The sequence below is a fragment of the Carassius auratus genome, linkage group LG28B (assembly GCF_003368295.1).
Source record: "Carassius auratus strain Wakin linkage group LG28B, ASM336829v1, whole genome shotgun sequence".
NCBI classification, from domain to species: domain Eukaryota; kingdom Metazoa; phylum Chordata; class Actinopteri; order Cypriniformes; family Cyprinidae; genus Carassius; species Carassius auratus.
The window spans coordinates 8,379,337-8,401,903 of record NC_039293.1 but is presented as its reverse complement, the minus strand read 5'-3'; the positions used below and the strand labels follow the sequence as shown (position 1 = coordinate 8,401,903).

The window sequence follows — 22,567 nt, the reverse complement described above, 5'->3', positions numbered from 1 at the left end:
CGCCAGCTTTCAGAACTTCACATTATGTGGATTTCTTGAATTCTAACAATGTTTTGATGTGACCTCCTACAATCAGATTGCCTCAAGGTTCATCACTCTTATGGGCTCAGTGCTCTTATCTTCCTTTATGGTTTCATGTTGAACAAACCATGTTCCATTGGCAGGAGCGCCTGTAATGAAGCGTCAGTCTTCACGCCAAGCAGCCTTGATGGTGACTAGGATGTGAGAACCACATCTCCCATACCTCCAGTGTCAGTATGCACACTTGTGTCCTAGCAGAAGTCAGAGAACATAGTCAAAGTCCCTGAAGTAGTCCTGGTCTTATCCGCGATAGGGTCCGGCGTTCACGAGGAGGCGTCAAGGTGGCGCTTCGTTCGTAAACTCAGCATCAAAGTTACTTGACATCTTCCTTTCCCTTCACTGCAGAACGAAAGGAGGAGGAGCTCTCCTCTGCAACACACGCATCCCAGTCAAGATTTCTACAGAGCGAGAGAGAATATGATTGAGTCACATCATCACTAAGATTACAACTTTGTCCCTAATATGAATATGGCAATAAAACAAAATATGAGATGTGAAGAAAAATGCTGATTTTTTCTTGCAAAGGTGTTATATTCCACTGAAGAACCTTTGCATTTACTTGCAAAAGCACTGACTTTTATTTTTTTTTTACCTCTCACCCATATTATTTCTACATCTACAAATGTTTGCAGGTAACACAAATGGGATTTTTCCATTGAATGGTACAGCACTGTAACAATTTGGTGTGGCTTACTTTTGGGGAAATTTCCATTGTGTATAGTACCTAGTACTTTTTTCAGTACCACCTCGGCTGAGGTCCCAATCGAGCAGTACCATTTTACAAAATGTTTACTGAGTTATATCCAAGCTGCATTAATGATCTGGAAAAAAACCAAAAGTTTCTCTGTGGTAACACTCAATTTTGCAAGAGAACACAAAGAAGTTTGAAATATAATATTTTCTTCCCATCTCATGTTTTTTGCTATCATAAGCCACATCTATTTAGGGACTTATAAATTTTTTTTTTTTTTTTTTACATTTCCTACAAGTGCCTGCTCTTCAGCATCCGTCCATCTATTGCTGTTCATCATACTTGCGAAATAAGTTGACACAATGTATGTTACACAGCGTTTTAAATCATGGCGTTTGAGGGCGTTTTTGAACATGGTCTGATCAATCAATGTTTCCTTATGTCACAGGTAGTACCAGCTATGCTGATTAGATCCTGCTCTGGAGTAGCAGCTAATTTGGTTCTCCGAAAAAGCCATTCCGGTACTAAATCACACCCCAGTTCCGGTGGTGCGAAAATGCCCAAAATTGGGTAGTTCCACAATTAGTTCTAGTACTATTAATAGATTCAGTGCGAAAGGCCCTATTTGTAGCAAGTAAAGTCTTCATACCCTAAAGAAGGGTTGTTTCTTGATGTCTTCTGCGTCTCTCTCACTGGAGCCCAGTCGTCTTTCAGGATTACGCCTCAACAGCTAACAATGAAAAACAAGGAAATTCCTATCAGTTAGCAAACACAGCCAATCAGAGAACAGCTTTGGGAAAAAAATAAGAGTTTTACCCGTCTCATGATACCAATGGCCTCAGTGGAGAGGAATCTTGGGTAACGTACTTCATCATTTACAATGCTGTCGAACACCTCCTCCTCATCGTCACCTGGGAACGGTGACTGAACAGACACAGATTATGCATCAGAAATTTTTATCAGATTATTCCTCAGAAAATAAGACTTCATATTTCAACACTTTGAATCTGCAAAGGTACGTTAATTTATGTTTGTACATGAAAACAAGCAAAAATAATGAAAAAAAGCTCACCTTGTGGTGAACGTAAGTAGATTTAGTTAGATTTATGCTTCAAACACTGAAAAACAATATCATAAAATGTTGCACAAACACACACACCTCTCCAACCAGCATCTCGTAAATGAGCACACCAAGACCCCACCAGTCCACAGCTCTGGTGTAGGACGTGTCTGTTAGAATCTCAGGAGCAAGAAACTCTGGAGTCCCACAAAATGTACTGGTTCTGTCTCCATGACCCATTCCTACAGGACCGAAAATAAAAGGAAGACAATGAAAAAAAGAAAAAAAAGAAAGGAGCAAAAAAGGAGATTACGTGCATCTTTTTTGCAGTTTATGTAAGCACTCCAGTTCTACTCGAGCGTTTCTGGCACGGGAGCTGAACATGGTAGCTAGGATGCTAAAGGCCGCAGCCTCTAGGGTTACACCGTGTCTACACGGGACTACACGAGTTGTAATGTCACGCCACGTCCCAACAGCTAAAGTCTGTCTAGACTGGATGTGACAAATCCATCATTGAAAATCATAAAAAAAATGTTTGCAGCAGTTTACTGTCTGGGATCTGTCATGTTGCACCACTCCTCATCCAGTGTAGACAGCAACACTGATTATAAAGAGCTTTATAGTATTTTGTCGTGCCACACGACGTCACTCGCGTCCGATGTAGGCATGGTGTTACTCGCTAATGCACGTCTTGAGATCCGGGGAGCTAGGTTGACCTGTGCAGGTCTTATCAGCTGGCTTCTGTTACACTTATCCCCCTAAAAAAATCAATTCTACTCAATTCTACCCTTTCAATTCTACTCAATCCTTTCCAAGCAGAATTTGATCTGGCATTTCAGGAATGGGAGCCGGGCATGCAAATAAACACACTAAGGAGCACAGCATCTAGCATCAGTTGCTATTGTGTCTCTTGAGATCAGGGGAGTGAGGTTTACCTACACAGCTTTTACCAGCTGGCTTTTGTTACATATAGACGCAGTGCATTTTACTTGACCTTCCATTTCCAGTGTGATGAATGAAGTTTTATTTAAAATAATATTTTGTCTCACAATTGTACTACAATTCAAAATACATGTCTTTATATCTGACCTTTAGTTTAAATTTTGTTTCAACAAAAAATCCTGAAAAATGAAATGCATCAAATTATCCACAAAAATATGAAGCAGCACAACTGTTTTCAACATCAAATATCAGAAATGTTTCTTGAGCAGCAAATCAAAAGCATATAAGAATGATTTCTGAAGGATCATGTAACATTAATTGATGCTGAAAATTATGATTTGCATCACAGTATTTTTGCAAATACATTTTAACATACATTCACAATGAAAACAGCTATTTCACATTGTAGCAGTGGCGGCTCCTGCACAAATGTTTGCATGATTAATGAGGATAGGTCACCCATTCAATTTATAAATTAATGGCTAGTTAAAGATATAAACGTAAACATACATGTAAACATGTAAATTGTAAAAATAAACATACTCTAACAATCAATCTCGTACTCCTTTTGTTTCTATATGCATATTAACACAATTCGGCATCAAATAAAGACGGAAGCCAGAATGTGGTTTTCCAAAAAACATTTGACTTCAAAATCAGTTTTAATAAAAGTCACATAAAAAACACTATTTACTAGGGCCGGGACTCGATTAAAAAAATTAATCTAATTAATTAGAGGCTTTGTAATTAATTAATCGAAATTAATCGCATATAATTATTTGACCTGAGAACAGTGAGAAGTCATTTTTTTTTCACATGGATTTATAGTATACCATTGAATAATGACTGAATACATAAGCTTAAGCAACAAAATAGTTTATTTTTGTTAAACAAAGTCTAGCAGACCAGTGCAATTTTTGCCGTTAAGTGTAGCAATAGCATATTTAGAAAACAATTTAGAAATAGTACATTTCAGAAATTCAGGAAGCTTATAGGTGCTGGAACCTTCTGTAAAGTGTTTTTTAAGTAAAACACAATACTGTCAATTACATTCAGAACATTGGAAACACTGGCTATTAGAAAACATCTCTCTGTTGCTTCAGAGGCCATAACATACTAAGTCCAACTCTCAATAACCTTGGCCAAAATAATACATAGTTCAACATAAACGTGCAATATCCTTATATTTATTTGTTAACCCTCCATCCTAGAACATTCCTGCATCTCACTCAATCCTATTCCATTATCATTTATAGCACAATTGTTTATACACTTATTTATTTGCCAATTTGTAAATCTTTTTTTTTTTTTTTTTCTGTTTGTTGTTGTCTCTGTGTACTGGAAGCTTATGTCACTAAAACAAATTCCTTGTATGCGCAAGCAATAAAGCTCTTTCTGATTCTGATTCTGATAAAGTGTAAAGTCCACGCTAGCTGCTATATGTTTTGCGTTGAGGTGATACTAGAGACTCGATGTGCTGCGGTGATATGCGAACGCTAGTTGGTGCTTCAGTATAATCGGTCCGCCCGAAACTCATCCAGTGAGAAACGTTCCGCGGTGCAAAAATAAGTTATTAAAAAATGCGGGAAATTTTTTTCTGTAATTAATTAATCTTAATTAACGCGTTATTTTTTTGTGTAATTAATTAATCTCAATTAACGCGTTAAAGTCCCGGCCCTACTATTTACACAACTCACTTATATTACACTGCTCATTTACAACATTCCCTTATATTATTACACAGCTCATTTGTATTACACTGCTCACTTAAATTCTATTACTCACTTATATAAAATCTTATTACATTGCTCCCTGACATTAAACTGCTTATTTGCATTAATCACTTAATCTGCGCTGAAGTAACGTTCGACATGATGTTGTCGAACAATTTGACTTGGCATAGCTGTCCCCGCCTTTCTCGGTTTTCACATTTGATAACGATATTTAAGCAGTTTTTCATTTTTTGTTGTTGTTAAAATTCAAAATAGTTTTTAAATATTATTGGAGGTCACTGTTCCCACCAGTCGTTGCACAAGTTAAGGTTACGCATTTCACATTATAGCAGTTTTTTGGTCTTCTTTGAAAAACCTAACAAAAATCATACCAACCTTAAAGCCTGAATGGTAGTTATTAAAAATAGTATGCTGTTAGCAGCACATGCCGGTCATTCACTCTGATCTATGAGTGAACAAACATCATGTTCTTTCTCCATCAGCTCCATCAATTTAATTACGAAAGGTACAGTCTGTGACTCACCCTCTTTACAAAGACCAAAGTCTGCAATCTTCACATAACCTTCAGTATCCAGCAGCAGGTTATCCAGCTTCAAATCTCTGACAAACACACAGCCACAGATGCAAGAATTAACTATTACTTTTACTAACTCATAGTTCATAAAGAGTTCATAAAATAAAAACCGCTGTATGTTATGTGTGTTAACTCACCGATACACAATCTTATTATCGTGAAGAAACTGAAGCCCCAAAACCACACACGCAGAGTAAAACCTGCATTGCACAAACAATTAAACCAACACACACACACATATACATATATATATATATATATATATATATATATATATATATATATATATAGAATGAAGAATATAGAAAAACACTATATACATATGAATACAGGAACAAGACATCCAAAGTGCCCCCCCCCCCCAAAGAAAACATTTCGTTGTTCAATAACGTTGTTCAAAAAAAATTTTTCCTGCAATGGTCAATTTTGAGAGCTTTTTAGTTTTCCATAACATTATACAATCTTTAAATTTACTTTTGGGAAGTGTAATAAACTTAACGTTCCAGAAAACCAGTAATACAAAACTATTGTGATTAATTAACTGGGAAATATGGTGGAATCTTTTACCTTTAAATGTATTTATTTATTCATTAGTTGAGAGTTTTACTCAATTTACCTGTGATATTCAGTAATGATTACGAGTGTTGCATGTTAACTAAGTGAGATAATAACACTTACACAGAGCGTGTTTCAGAGAAGACGTCTGCGTGTATGTGCATCATCAAGTCACCGCCAGCCGTGTACTCCATGACAAAACACACATGTTCTGGCGTCTGAAAACACGCAAACAGGTTGACCAGGAAAGGATGCTGCGTGCTGTTCACCGTCTCAAATATTCGCTTCTCGCACATCAAACTGGAAGAGAGTGGAGAGAGTTTAGCCAAAACACTAAAAGGATGAGCTGTAATGTGTACTTTTGCATTTTAAGAAAAAATAATAATTTGTGCTAGTTAAATTTGTGCTTAAAGCAAGAAACAAAATATTTGCACATTTATTTTACTAGGAAACTATATAAATATCAAGCATCAGGAAAGCGCATAAAAAGTGTTAAAAAGCAATTTTTATCAAACGCTAAACTTAAATTAAGTTCCTTACCTTTCCACCTCGTCTCGTGCCACAATGTCCCCTTTCTTCAGTGCTTTGATGGCATACACCTTTCCCTGAGCGTTTGTATTCGGACAGCAGCACCTGGAAACACACACATATATCATGCTTAACAGACACCTGAATCTTCATTCATGTTCAAAATATATGTAAAAAAAATACAATAATAGTATTTAAACAAAAGTATTTAACAACATTTTCCTTAATTTCTGTACAAAAATGTGTTCAGTAAAGAACAACCAGTAACTAAACTAAAGTTGTTTATATATCTATTATATATTCTATTATATATATATTATATTTTTTTTTTTTTACAGAAACAAAACTCAAAGTTGGGACAAAAATTTCTAATACTGAAATAATACAACAACAAAAAAAATAATAATAAAAATGCCCAACATTTTAAATGTCTAAATCTTTCAATGAACAAGAAAGCTGAAAAATCTAAGAATAAAAACAAATTAATATATAATCTAAAACAGTATTGAAGTTTATGAATAACACTGCTTGAAATTTTACTAGTCGGTAGGGATGTAGCGATTAACCGTGAGCCGGTTGAAAATCGATTTAAATATGTGACGATTCAAATCAGTTGAGATGCCAAAAAAATCACGATACAATTGGAGTAGGAGTTTATATGAATGTATCTCTGACTGTCTTTGGAAAAGTTTACGTGGTTTTCTTTTCATCTTTCCTCTGAGCGAGGCATATTAAAGTAGTGTTTATAAGCACAGGGCTGTTTGTTTACAGCAGTAACCCAGGAAACACTGTATCACTGCTGTCCATAAGCGCCACCTGCTGTTAGAGAGTCAATCTGCATCTCATTCAGCTTGTCCGCTGCTTCCTTCAGATATGTTTTATGTAGTAAAGTTTCACAAAACCAAATTTCAAAATTATACAGTCTAATTTACATTCAAAACATGTAAAAAGCTGCATTTCTTTGTTTGGATCATGATTAAACTCACTGGATTTTAATTGCCTCCAATTTAAAAAGGAAAGAGCACAAAGCCTTAGTTTGTTCACATTAAGATTTTAATTTATTTTTATTTGTGTAACTTGCTCATTTGATTTGGGGTTTGTTTTAAAATTTAAATTTTGTTTGGTTTTATTTCAATTTCACAACAAACGTGCAGCAGTAGCCTAATAAAAGGACACCTACTCAGTTACTGGACAATGTGTTCAGTCTTATTTAGTCAAATAAATAAAAAATCTTGAGAAAACCGAATCGTGAAACCCAAACCGTGAATCGAATCATGAGTTGAGGGAATCATTACACCCCTACTAGTCGGTTTGTCCAAAAAAAAGTCACCAACTAGTCAGAAAGTGTGAAAAATATAGTAAAGTATGTTAAATGCATAATCAAATTAGGCAGAATATTTAAAGCAAGCACAGGAAAAATTAACATTGTTGATGGATGTGTAGGACTTTGTGAATTGTGTTGATTCTGTCTGACTAGTTGCTTTGCTAATAGTTTTGCGGCTGAACATGTTCCAGTTACCTTGCCAAAATGTCCTCGGCCCAGCACTGCGATCATTCGGAAATCCTGAAGACACAGAGGGCTTTTGGACGGCCTGCACACACACACACACACACACACACACACACACACACACACACACACACACACACAGAGAGAGAGACAGAGAGAGGCCGGATGTAATTAAACTGAAGGGAAGGGCTGGTGTGAGGTCAGAAACAACATCACAGGCATCGTGTACATGTGAATGTGTGTGTGTTTCATGCCGTGTCTTGGCTCGCTCTGGAAAACATATTGTGTGCTGGTGGGATGTGTACCTGCGCTGGGAATTATGGGAGTTGGTCCTGACGGCCCTCTCCGGAGGAGCGGGATCAGGAGGAGAGACCGGTTCAGACACCGGGCCAATGTCCACCTGAGAAACAGATTATTAATATTATTAACAAGTTATTATTCAGTAATCATTTCCATTTTGTCATTCATTTATTTATAGCATTTATTAGCTTAGCTTACATTATTTAGTTTCCTTTATTTTGCACATATTATTTCACTTTAATTGTTAATATATTACAAAATTGTTAATATTTTACTGATGTAAATTTTATCTCATTATCCACAACTTAGCAGCAAATGCTTTGGTAATACAAGTGTACAGTTCATGCCAATGAAAGACGAAAGATCTGAGAAAGAGTTGTTTTCATTCATTGTAAATTATACATTTACAAAATAAATAAATGAAATTGGTGCTGTTATGAGGGGTGCAATGTTATTAATTGTCATGCTGCTGCTACATTTTAAAGACAAAAGGAGAGATGTTAAGAGTTTACATTTAAAATAAATACAACTAAAATCGTTTAAGCAACAGCCTGTATGTAAATAAATAAAATCAGCGTTGTTGTTAAGTTTACAAACATTATTAATTTATATGATGCTGCTACATTTGAAAGGCAAATTGAAAAATATCAAACTCTATATATATATATATATATATATATATATATATATATATATACAGACAGAAGATAAAATATCAAATTAGATATATAAAAAGGAATGTGTTTGCATTTTAAAATGGAATTAAAAAAATAAAGTTTAAATAATTACCTGTGAATAAATACATAAATAAATAACATTGTAAAATTCATAACAGCACTGATTTTATTTATTCATTTGGTGCAGCTGCACTAACAGTAAAAGACAGATTAAAATGTTGTAAAAAACACTCAAAAGATAAAGTAAATAAAACATGAAATAAAGTGTCTGGGGTTTACCGTGTTGGACGTCTGTGTGTTTTTCCTCGTCACAGATGGAGGAGAGTCGCCGTCCAGCTGGATCTTCTGGATGGAGATCTCACTGCTGAGGAGAGTGTGAGGTTCATGACGTGTGTCGGGACAGATGTCAGGTGATCAGGTGTGAGTGTGTGTGTGTGACAGTACCTGCTGTGGTGTGTGTTGCTGTGGTGTGTGTCGCTGTGTGTGGAGGAGCTCATGGGGATGGCGTTCTTCAGCAGACGAACCCACGTCGCTATGTCCACGTTCATCTGTTTTGCGCGCAGGAACGCTTTACCTGAGCAAACAAGCATATCACAACTAACTTACAATATTATATCATTTAATATACAAGGTTTTTTGCAGATTAAAATAGAAGAGCTATAAGTTTTTATAATGTTCAAGTATATTTTACGTAATATTTTGCAGCATATGCATCCATATGAAACTTCACGCTGATTTTTCAAAGTAAATCCTTTACCGCGACCAGTGCATTCAGCATTGGATTCATCTTTTGTGTTCATGCACTGCTTACAGGCAGTGAATGTGATTTACCCTGCTGTTTGGAAAACATCTTCCTCTGCCGCTGTAGACGTGGACCTCGCTCTATCACAGGGTTGAAGAACATCACCTGTAACAGACAAGCGTGAATACAAACTGGCTTTCATTCTGCCGAAGCATGAGGCCAATACAAGAAACTTTAAGCGCAACAATAAATTGTAAAATAGAAATAAAGGAATTAAGCTATGTTATAATAAATAATAGTACTGTAATCTCTCAGTTATAATATAAAATAAATAAAAATGTTACATTATATTATGTTTTTAAAATAATAATAACAATGCTATTTTTATTATTTACATTTAATTTTATTTATATAATTCTACAGGCCTACAAACAAGCACAGCAAACCAGGAATTATTTTTAAATAGCATTTTTAAATCAGTCACAATTTTTTTAATCAGAAAATTTGCTTTTTTTTTTGCATTCCAAAATTGTATTAATTAATTGATTATTAAATAAACATTATTTTCAGTTTAGGTTCTCGGCTTAATAAAATCTTTAATTTGAAGTTCAGTGTTTTATAAAAAAATGCATTTTGGTGCATCACTACTTCTACTTTTGTCATTGTTTTGATGTAAACACCACTAAGCTCATGCAAGTAGCATTTAGTACAGGTTTTTCGGCCCTGTTTGTCTCGTTTGTGTGTATTTGTACCTCTGCAAGCAGCAGTCCCTGCGGTTCTAGCTCCAGATGTATTCGGTGTCTCTGATTGTCCAGAAAGTCCTCCAGCTTCAGGTACTTGAGCGCACAGAGCGAGCGATAGTCCCTCCAGTACACCGCGATCTCCATCTCCCTGGACTGAACCAGAACATCAGCTGAATATCTGAGTGTGTGTGTGTGTGTGTGTGTGTGTGTGTGTGTGTGTGTCACTCACTCTCTCCAGCTCCAGAGTGAAGGTCTGATCCCAGGCCTGTTCACCAACACTTCTCCAGCACGTCTGTCCCACCACACAGTTCTCCAGCTTCAACACGGCGCTCACCTCCGCTAAACACACACCAGACGGTCACTGACTGTCACTAAACACATCCATCAACTAAACACTGTACTTACAATACTTTAAGAGACTTGTATCATAGAAAAATAATCATCTTTTTGTGGCACTTTGGACATGAGTTTGAAGCTGTGTGACAGTGAATTTCAAAACTTTAAACTAGTAAATTCAGAAGATTTAATCAAATAAAAACTGCAAAAATCACTGCCTTTATGAATATTGAATATTTAGATGTCACATCTGAGAGCTCATTAACATATGACCGCCAGCATTTATGTGAAATAGAGATCGATCGCAACATTATAAATGTCTTTACTGTCACTTCTGATCAATTGAATGCATCCTTGGTTAACAGAAGTATTAAAAAACAACAACAGAACCACTGAAAAAGCATCTGTCAGTGGAAATAAACCCAGGACACTCACAGGACAGCTCCTCGCTCTTGCTGGGGATCTTCAGGCTGAAGCTGCTGTTTCTGCTGCTCAGAGTGAGTTTGAAGTGTCGGCTGTCTCCAGGACTGAAGTGAGGCAAAGCCACCGGAGACGCACGACTGCGGCCTGGGACGACCTCCAACAAGCCCATACACCCCAGCAGACGCACCTGCAGCGTCCCTGAGCGGGACAGACACCTCACACGGTCAGATGGGGACGACGTGTTCCACATGACATTTACACTACAGTTATTAACGTGATGACTCTCTAAAACACGTGAAACAAACATGATCATATTTCACCCAAAATCAACACAAAACAAAAAATAAACATGTCTTTTAAAATAAAAAAACATGAAGCCTATTTTAAAACCATTAGAAGCCCATTTTTTGCATTGAGGGATTTTATCCCTCATTCTCCATTCAAGCAAAATGCTCCTGTATGAGTTTTTGTCTCATATTCATATCATATTATAAGCCATATCACACAAGTGCTTTTTTCCCCAAATAGCACGAGTCCAGATGTGATTTTATTCAATTGTTCAGTAAATAAGAAGTTAAGATTGTATTAGGTTAGGGTTGGGGATTCAAACCTGAAGGAGTTACTTTCATTTGTGAAACATAGGAGAAGGTATTTCGAAGACTGTCGGTAAAAAAAATTATAATAAAATAATAATAAATATATAATAATTTTGTTAATATTTATTAATAATGAAATTCATGAAAAAATTACTTGATAGAATTGTAATTAAATTTTTATTAAATATTTTGAATATTTTTCTATAGAATGTAAGTTTATCTAAACGTTTAAACGTTTTTAAAATCAAACAATATATATGAACTTTTCTTTGATAATATATTACTATCTTTAATCAATTTATCATTGTCTTTGCCACTGTAGTAATGCGAATGAATTCCCCCCTTTACTATCATAAAGTACATTTTGTGTAGATTAGTTTTTTAATATTTTTTTTTTAATGATGTTTACAATATCATAATATGGGAATCAACTAAGAATGTGATTTTCACATCACTGTATTAGAAGCAGGGTTAAAATGCGTTAATGGTATTAACTTTAAATAATATTTTAAGAGATTTTATTTTATATGCAGTTCATATTTCTTATTAATATGTATTTTTTAACCTGTTAAATGTCACCGTCCCGTATACGGGACGCCTACATTTACTTCAATATATTACAATTATATCCTAATCTAATCATGACAAACTATATATCGTTGGAAAGGTCTAAGACTCCTAAATAGATATTTGACCACGTTTTGTTGTTCAAAATTATGAAGGAACAGTAAAAGATTAATTTATAAAAAGAGTGCACCTCAAAACATATACATCATAACTGGAGTTCTGACCTTTGTCACAAAAAATCTACTCCGCTTCCTTTTTCCCTATCACATGTTTTAGTAATCATCATAAATTATATATCATTTGAAAGCTTATATACTCCAAATTCATCTTGTGAAAACCATTTTGAAATCGGACACTGCGTTACCATGGAAATCGTACTTTAAAATCTTTTAGCGTGGTCCTCCCCCTTAGTGGGAGGGGTCATATTCCAAATATATTACGGTCTTTTAGAATCAAAACTTTTCATAATCTTGACAAAATACATATCGTTGGAAAGGTCTGAGTCTCAAGATTCCATATTTGGTGGTTATTTTGTCATAGACATAATATTGAGAGAGAAATTGATACATTTGTGACAAACAAATGCATCCAAAAAATTCAATGGAGTTTCAATGACACCCGGTGGCTTTTTGTGGTATAACACCTAAACAGAATTGCATATGAACCTACATTTTTTTTTATATCAACTTCAAATTTGGAACACAACTTATTTAGACATATGGCTTTAATTTTATAGCAATTTTGGATTAAAACATATTTTATTAAATATTTATTTTATATAAAATATAATAAAAATAAAATAATAAATGTATTTACAGTAAATTTAAACTTCTATAACTTTTTTATGCTTTCATTGTTTAAAATGATTTCACTTCTGCAATAATCTGCAGATTGTCTTCTTTAAAAAGAGACCAACCTTTGGTCTGTATTCAAAAGCGTTTATGATTTATAACAATTTAAGTGTGAATAGTGTACTTTCACGTCTATGTTCAAAAATGGGGGTGACAGTTAAAAGGGCAAAAATTGGATTTTTGGAAATCCAAAAGTTTTCTTTCTTTTGATTTTGCGGTGAAATGTGAGCCATGTTGTTGTGGACATGTTCTTGAGACTCGTGTGACTGAAGTACCGGTGAGCGGCGAGGGTTTGCTGAGGGTGCTGTACTGATTGTGGACGTAGGGGGCGCTGTGACTGGAGCTGAAGGCCGAGGACGATGCCAACACTAGCTCTTCCTTGATCAGACACACTTTCGGATGATCTTCTGGTAGATTGACCAAACGCTGCTCTAACGACACTCGCAGGAGATCCAAGCGCTGGGACGCTTCGCTGAGACGAGACTGAGCCTGGAACGACAAACAAAACATTCACCCTTGTTCCCCCGATCCAAACAAACGCCAGCTCCTGCGTATAATCGGTGTCAGCTTTTGTTTCTCCTCAGGTATTTGAGGAGGTTGCATGTGTGTTTCTCACACCTCAGCCATGGCCTTCTTGTCCTGTGCTTTTCCAGCCCCCAGAAGCCTCAGCATGTTTTTGGCGCCCTCGGCCATGGCATGTTCAACACGGTAATGATGCCAGAGCTCCTCGATGCGGAGCTCCACCCCACACAGATCCGGTTTACCTGCTGAGACACACACACACACACACACATGCGTTAAAACCTGCTGGGTGATGCTACTAATAGAAACACACAAAATCACAAGACCTCCGCCACCGAGTGAAAATCTGTAATGAGCTTCTATTTGATTTATGTCTGTAATTAGGAATATTTAACAACTAATACAACTTTAAATGAAAACCAGAAATGTTGCCATGCAAACTATTTAAAATAAAATACATTTAAGTTGAAGAACAAAACTTGACTACAACTGGAAATTAAACTAACTGAAATAAAACTTAATGAAAGACAAAAAAGTAAAAAAAAAAAAATCCTAAAATTTACACTAAAGTTAAAATAAACATTATTTATCATTAAAGTGCCCCTATTGTACCATTTTTACAGTTCCTAATATTGTCTTGGGAGTCTCCTACAGTTGGATTACATGCATGCAAGGTCAATAAATGCTTTCTTTTTCTCAAAATATGCATCTAATATCACCTTATTGTCCAGCAATTCTTAAACGATTAGTTTGAAGCAGTTCAAAGATTCAGTCTCTCTAAACCCGTCCTTTCCGTGAGCCTGCTCTGCTCTGATTGGTCAGAAGGCAGAGTCTGTTGTGATTGGTCTACTGTGTAGAGCGGTGTTGGAAACGATACGCCTATTTCAATAGTTCTGTATTTTGAACGGTCTGTAGAAAATATAAACATCTATTATTTATATGGATTTAGGATGTGATTCAGTGGAGCAGCTGGTCCAAATAAACAGATACTGATCCATCTTTCAACAGCAAGTATTTTGTGAATCCTGCGTTGAACTCCCGAGATTAGAGAAGCAGTCGTCCGTAGAATGATCTGTTTGTGGACAGGGTCAAGTTGTCCGTGGCTGGCCAATGTAGAAGATAGGCAAGCAATTTGCAAATGTATTACAGAAGAATTACAATTTTCATTTAGTTTGAGTTGAAGAATTTAAATGTGTAAAACTAAAAACTGAATAAAATTAAATACAAATAAAAATCTGTTAAAAATAAGAAACTAAATCTTAAACTAAGATTAAAATAAAAACTGAACTTAAAAAAAAAGAATTATTAATAAATACAATAATAGGAAATCAACAAAATTAAAATAACACAAAGTTATATTCAGAATGGCAAACTGCTCATGCTATAATTACAGTATGCAGTAAGTATGCCATGCACAGTACATATGGAGTACCAATATAAATGACTACAGCTGCCAAAAAGTGAGGTATACAGCCAGAGAGCAGTGCTAGAAATGCATTGCGCTTGGCCTGACTTTCCATTTCTAAAATGACAAATCAGAAATGACATCAACCATGATTTCTAGCACTTAAGCTCTTAGAATCAACATTACGATGAATCAAACTGACAGGACAAGATCTCATGGACATGATATTTCTCTAAACTTAAGACTCTGGAAAAGCAGAATTGCCATTAAATGAAACAACAGATGTTGTGGATCAACGAGAATTATCAAGTGAGACTGCAGATCCTGCTGAAGGAGAGACCTGTCCCCAAATCCCCTCACAGGACGTCAATCGCCATCCAAACAATGGACGCTGATGGCCGGAGGGTGGAGCGGCATTAATAAATCTATTCTTAACCAGCCGCTGCCGTCCAGCCCCAGGACACTTGAGACTTCAGCGCCGAAACATGCCATTAGAGTCCATTAGAGCCGCACGCTTCAGCTCTGTTCACTTCCTCACTCCATCTCTTCTCCAGCTCTCATCTTTCTGTTTACATCTCACGTCTTTCTTTAAATCGGACTCTTTTACTCTATCAACGAAGGCATGGAGAAAAAACTTCATTAAGGGATAATACATCCAAACATTTTCATGCAGCTCTTTTCGAGACAACAGCCAAAAAATGTCACGCTCCAAAAAGCATCTACTGGTACTAAAATACCAGTCCATACAACTTGTGCAGTATATTGTAAGTCTTCTGAAGTCACTTTGTGAGAAACAGACTTAAACTTAACTCATTAATAGGACTTTAGTTCCAGAACTAAATGTACAGTACTAAAGCACTGGTATAGGTATCGACATACGTGTAAAGCGTTTGAAAGAACAGAAAGGACGACTGTGGCAGTGCTACTTTTTCTACAACTGCCTGCACTTCAGGGTCCATACATTTATCGCTGTTCACAATACTTGCAAAATAAGTTGACACAAAGTTCACAGTACGTTACACAGTGCTTTAAATCATGTCAGTTGAGGGCGTTTTCGAACGTGTCTGGCCAATCATTGTCTACTTAAGTCACGGTTAGTACCAGTTGTGCTGGTTAGACCCTGATCCAGAGAAGGAGCTAATTTGGTTCTCCAAAAAAGGCAGTCCGGTACTAAACTCGTACCTAGTTCTGGAGGTGTGAAAACGCCCAGAGGATCCACAATTAGTTCTGGTACTATGAAAAGGTTCCTGCTGTGCAAAAGGCCCTATTGACTGAAATTCTTCCTTTATGCCATTGGGTTGTTGCAGCCAAATGCCATTGGTTTGGGAAGATTTCCGGTGAATAGTTAATTAAATTTGACTCTGTTCCTCACAAAGTTTAAAAGAACTGCCATTGTATAGTAAAGATTCATTTAAAAGTTATTAATTTCTCCGTTTTTGCTTGTCTAAACAGACAAACAGCGGTCTGGAAAGACACAGTCATTAATCACTTGGCAGAATTACACTGTTTGACAAGATGACAGCAGTGTGGATTCATGTCCTCACCATGTATGAAATATTACACTAGATGCAAATAGTTTTAGTGCCTTTATATCACAGTGTCACTGTTGAATGAACTTGGGCGGCAGTATGGACAAGACTAAGTAGGCCAAGACAGGGCAGTTGTGGTCTAATGGTTAGAGAGTCGGACTTGTAACCCGTAGGTCGCGGTTTCGAGTCTCAGTGCTGGCAGTGATTGTAGGTGGGGGAGTGAATATCTAGCACTCTCTCTACTTTCAATACCATGACTGAGATGAGACCCTTGAGCAAGGTACAGACCCCCAACTGCTCCCCGGGGGCCGCAGCATTGGCTGCCCACTGCTCTGGGTGTGTGTTCATTGAAGTGTGTGTGGACATTTATGGGTTAAATGCAGAGCCCAATTTCCGAGTATGGGTCACGATTATTGGCCACACGTCACTTTCACTAATGCTAAAGAAGTGTGACTGTGAAATTAGACTTCCTCCAGAGACGCAAACAGAGAAAAGTGATGTTAAGGGATCTTTACACTGTGTTTAAGCCATTATACAGCTCTATGACAATGTTAAGCTGCTAAACTCTTATTTGTAGCAGTGAGACATACCCTGAATGTCCTCTGTTTGTTCGGTGGCCTGCATGGCTTTACGGATCTGCATACGGATGATGTCAATCTTCGTCTTACTGTCCTGCAGCATCTGCTGAGCTGACTGAAGCAGCTTCTTATCCTGGAGCACAGAAAGATGGATAAATGGAGACATCAGATAGATAGACATTCAGATAGACAGACAGACTTCCTGATAGACAGACAGACTTCCTGATAGACAGATAGATAGACAGACAGACTTCCTGATACACTCAGATAGATAGATAGATAGACAGACAGACAGACAGATGGACAGACACGTAGACATCCAAACAGTCAGATATAGACATTCAGACAGATAGTCATAAACATTCAGATGGACACCCAGATAGACAATTAAATTGATAGACATCCAGAAAGACAGACATCCAGATAGAGTTAGACATTCAGATAGCTAGACTGTCAAATATAATCCGTCAGAGAGAGAGAGAGACAATCAGATAGATAGATATATAGACAGTCAGTACCTTGGTAACCCCGTTGGCATAGATGGGGATCATGTTCTCTGCCCCCTGTTTGACCTTCAGTTCGATGTTGAGCTGTCGCTCCAGAGCCTTAATCCTGTCTTCATTGGCTGAGGAGCGACTCGGCGTCCCAAGAGACTGAAGGTCATCTGCGGGTCAAAGAAAGGGTCAAACATTCATCTGGGGTCACGGTCTAACAGTATTATGAGGACTGTAGATATACAGTATATAGACATCAACAAATCACATCATCAAATGACAATTTTATCACAAATTTTCATTGAACACATTTATTGTGTGTATTCTTAAAGATATGATAATAATGATGGCCCCTGACCTTTGCTGTCATCGTGACCCTTGACCACGATGTGGGCGTCCAGTTCTTGCAGCTGAGTGTGGAGCGAGTCCAGTTTGCGGCTGGAGCTGCGTAATTGGCTCTCCACCTGCTGGACGTTACGTTTGTCAGTAGTGACCCGCCGCAGGTTCTCCGCACCAGCTTTTATCTTCAGCTCCTTCCGGATCTCCCTCCGGATCCTCTCTCGCTGCTCGTCCAGCCGCTGCTGCACGCTGGAGTCTGAGAAATCAGAGTTCTGGTCCAGTCCCAGCTGCTCCAGGACGGAAAAACCATCCGAATCCTGGGAGAAACAGGAGGGGTCATGGGTCAGTGCTGGCAGACTGAGGTCACGTATCACAGAATGATAAATAGATCGAACGATAGACAGACAGACAGACAGAAAACAATAAGACAGCTAGATAAAATAACAGATAGAAGGATGCATAGAGACAGACAGATAGAATGAAAGATTGAAAGAGATGATACATAGAATGATGGACAGAACAAACGACAGAGAGACAGACAAATGGAAGCTAGAGATAGATCAATAGACAGAAGAAATAGATAGATACTCAGGTTAAATCTGCAGTTGATGAAATATCAATGAAAAATGAAAACACATGGAAGTACAGTAAATATGTGTGTAGTTTCTGTAATCTGATTTTCCATCCAATTATAACAATAATGGTTGGGTGATGGTCATTCATCCAGCTAGAAATGTCACAAAGACAGGCTGTAATGCGAGCAACTACCATCAGGTCATCTGATTGGAATGAGAAGTTGAGTGTAATCAGCGTAGCAGTGATAAGAAAAGCCATGCTTCTGAATGACAGATCCTAATGATGTCATGTGGATGGAGAAGAGAAGTGGTCCAAGTACTAAGCCTTGAGGAACCCCAGTAGCAAGAATTTGTGACTTAGAAAAAAAATAACAAATACATAACAAACACTGAAAATCCATGTATTAATGACAGATCTTGCAGACTCATTGCAGCGGTAAACAAGACTGTTTCCTGGTGGACTGATACAAAGTGCACCTCGATTTCAAAAGAACAAAATGAAGAGTGTGATGTCTGAGACTGAGACTCTTAACAGATCCGGGGTCAGTGACGGCGCTCTGCTGTACATTGATTCAGTACCACCATAAATAACTCCTTCACAGCGGGACATAAACACACCACCTGCTCTTAGACATCTCAAACCTCCAGCGACAGTCAACACCAGATTCAGAGTGTGTTTGAGAAGAGGAATCAAATATTAGACCTGTGAATGTCACTCATTAGATCAAGTGTCTGATTCTGCAGTGATCTTTTTAATAAAGTATGAAGTCTGAACTGAAATGCATTGCATCATTAAACATTTCCAGATGGAGTAAAGAAACTCTTATAGCAAAACACCACATTGTGTATACGTATATATATCCCTTTTTATGTTTACATAAGAACTAGTATCTGTCACATACCAAGGCTGCATTTATGTGAGCAAAAATACAGGAAAAACTTAAATATTATTATAATTTTAAATAAATCCTCCAGAAATCATTCTAAAATGCTGATTTGCTTCTCAGGAAACGTATTAATGTTGGAAACAGTTGTGCTGGACACATTACAATATAATGCATTTTTGCTGAATAAAAATGTTTGACTTTAAAATATATTAAACCAGTTTTTACCTTTTACATTCATAAAGCACTTACTTAATACAACACAAATGTATTTAAAAGGGGCTTTACCGTAAAATTAATCACAATACGTTTTAGCAAGCAGTACTTTCTTGTATAACTTCAAGTACGACGAGGATCTAATACAGTTTCAGTGCTTTCAAAACTGGTCTTTGCAGCTGTAATTGAAACTAGTGTTGTAGTCTTTGTTAGCGATCAGTAATGAGTCAGCAGTGGTGTGAGGAGAATCAAAGGGCAGGTCTGTGGTTCAGCGCTCATGCAGAGGAAGTCAACAACATCAAGAGAAACCTTATCATCATGGATAGTTTCGACCCAAGTTCTCTTTTGCGTTTTATTTTCATTGGCCAATGTGGACACAAGAGACAGACAATCACACAGACTGAGCTGAACTGTAATCAAACATCACCCTGCTGAAATATAACACAGTTCACACAACCATTTAAAGACTAAACACAAGTCTGGCAGTGTAAATAGAGCAGGTACAAGACTCAAGACACCGCAGAAACATTCAGCCACGTTATATTTCAGCTGACACACATGAACATTGTGACTCAATAAGGAAGTTCTGCCATGAGCAGCTCACTTAACAAAACACACAACTTCAGTTCGTTCAACACGCGCATAAACCATGTAGGAAAGAAAAACCACAATGAAATCTCTTTAACTTCCTTCAGTTTTGCTTAAGTTTGTTTCTTTTTTCAAAAAGACCCAATTCATTTCAGATTCATCTCGTCTAAAGTTTAAGAAAAGATCTCAAAAAGATCACAGGGAGGACATGCAAACTCCACACATAAAGGCCTCCTGTCCTTTTATAGCACTACACAGTCAAAATTGTAAATAAAACCAAGTTATTAGGAGTATGTTTTACAAAACACTATTTCTTACCGGAATATTTCTTACATGAATCCTATATATTTTAATACTCATTCCTGATCTATTGCTAATGATCGTTCAGATGTTTCTAAAGCAAAAAAATGTTTTTCTTCATGCTTTGAACTTTCTACTCCTCTGCAATGACTTTCTTTTCCTTTCTTATTCATCAGCCACCTTCACACAGAGACACATTCACCATCCAATCATTTATAAAAAAACAAAACAACTCATGGTCTAATTTTATCTTGATATCCTGTTTCACTCAGAAACACGTCACATTACGGAAGTCGAATGTTTTGTGAACGCCACTAAGCTCTGAGCAGCAATAGTTTCATTACAAACACGGTTCAGAAACATCAGAAAAGCTAAATCACAACAGCTATGAACCACAGTCGTAATGATCTACATCTCACAGAGGTTCAGTTCAGGACTTAAAGGCATAATTAAGCCATAAATGTCAATTCTGTCATCATTAATCCATCCTCATGTTGTTTCAAACCTTTTAGACTTAAATATTAAACAAAGAATGCAGAAGATTTTTAAATGTTTTTTTCTTAATTTAAATAAAATAATTAAACCTATTTTACGTTAGTTGCTAAACCCCAAAATTTTCATTTAATTCTAAAACTGAAATCAGTTTGAATAAAAACAGTGCTACTTTACGAAAAGGTCCCATTTGTTAGCAATGGTTAATGCATTAACAATGAGCAATACATTTCTTACAATATTTGTTTATCTTTGATAACTTTAGTTGATAAAGTCACAACTGTTAGTTCATATTAGCTCAGGTACATTACATAATATTAGCAGATGCAACTTTTATAAATGTTGAAATTGATTTTAACGATTTCAGATCACCTGACATAAAAAAGATGAATAAATGTAAACTAATAAGTGTCTTACCATAAAAAAAATAATTTTTAAAACTTTGACTAATATCTTAAAATATAAACTAACTCAAACTATTAATACAGCTACAATAATAGTATAATGAAATAGCTATACTAAAGTAGCTCCAATATTTTTTAAAATATCTTAATTTATGTTCCCCAGAAAAAATAAACCAATACAGGTTTGGAACGACTTGAGTCGAGCAGGTTTTGAGCTCCTACCACATGTTCGGCCTCCACCGGGCTGGAGGGTAACTCCTCCTGTGCACAATCTCCTGCATCTTCACTGTCCATCACCTCCTCTCCTCTCCTCTCGCGTTCTCCTCAGATCAAACACGCTTCTGTCTGTTATTAGAGCCACTGACACCACACACTGCGATGGCTTCCGCTCACAGAGAACGACAACAACAGCTTCCTGTTAGTCTCGACATGACACACAAGAGACAACTGCTGTTTGCACACACACACACACACACACACACACACACACATACACACATGGGCACGTGGATGGTTCTCTTTTGAAATCTCTCGACCAACTTCCTGCTCAGAGAAGAGCTCTGCAGCTTGGCACCATTACATGTCTGTGCATTTTAATACACTGTATGATATTTATGATATGACTTGTGACTGTTCTGAGCCAAAGAGGAAATGAAACAGTACAAAATAACTCTAAAAAGTGCATCAGACAAACAGTGTCTTATACTCACTGCAGCTGAAATACCATTTCTAGAATAAACAACAATGAATAGCTATCCCAAAGTCAATCTGTGATGTAGATGAGTTTGTTTCTTCATCAGATTTGGAGAAATGCAGCATTTCGTCACTTGCTCGGCAGTGGATCCTCTGCAGTGAATGGGTGCCGTCAGAATGAGAGTCTAAACAGCTGATAAAAACATCACCTAAAGGAAGTGCTAGTATAGATTAGGACTCATATTTTTAAGCAGTTTGAAGTTAAAAACTTCATAATGGTGGATTTGTTTCTGTTAAACATGCAGCTTTAGGCTTCACAAGACATTAACTGATGGGCTGGAGTGGTGTGGATGACTTGTGGATTATTGTGATGTTTTTATCAGCTGTTTAGACTCTCATTCTGACGGCACCCATTCACTGCAGAGGATCCATTGATGAGCAAGTGATGTAATGTAGCCTACTACGTTTCTTCAGATCTGATGAAGAAACAAACTCATCTTAAATAGTCTGAGGGTAGATTCATTTTCAGCAAATATTCATTTTTGGGTGAAATGTTCCTCTAATCTGTGTGTTTATCCATATAAAGTCACGTAACTCGTGGTCTCTACTGTCCTCAGATAGATCTGGCTTCAACATCTA

The 22,567-nt window shown here is 36.9% G+C and overlaps 1 pseudogene; it reads right to left on the bottom strand.

Annotated features, from left to right (window-relative positions):
• Nucleotides 1–1,391: 1,391 nt before the first annotated feature.
• On the bottom strand, nucleotides 1,392–21,674 carry LOC113067363 (serine/threonine-protein kinase N1-like; annotated as a pseudogene).
• Nucleotides 21,675–22,567: the final 893 nt, after the last annotated feature.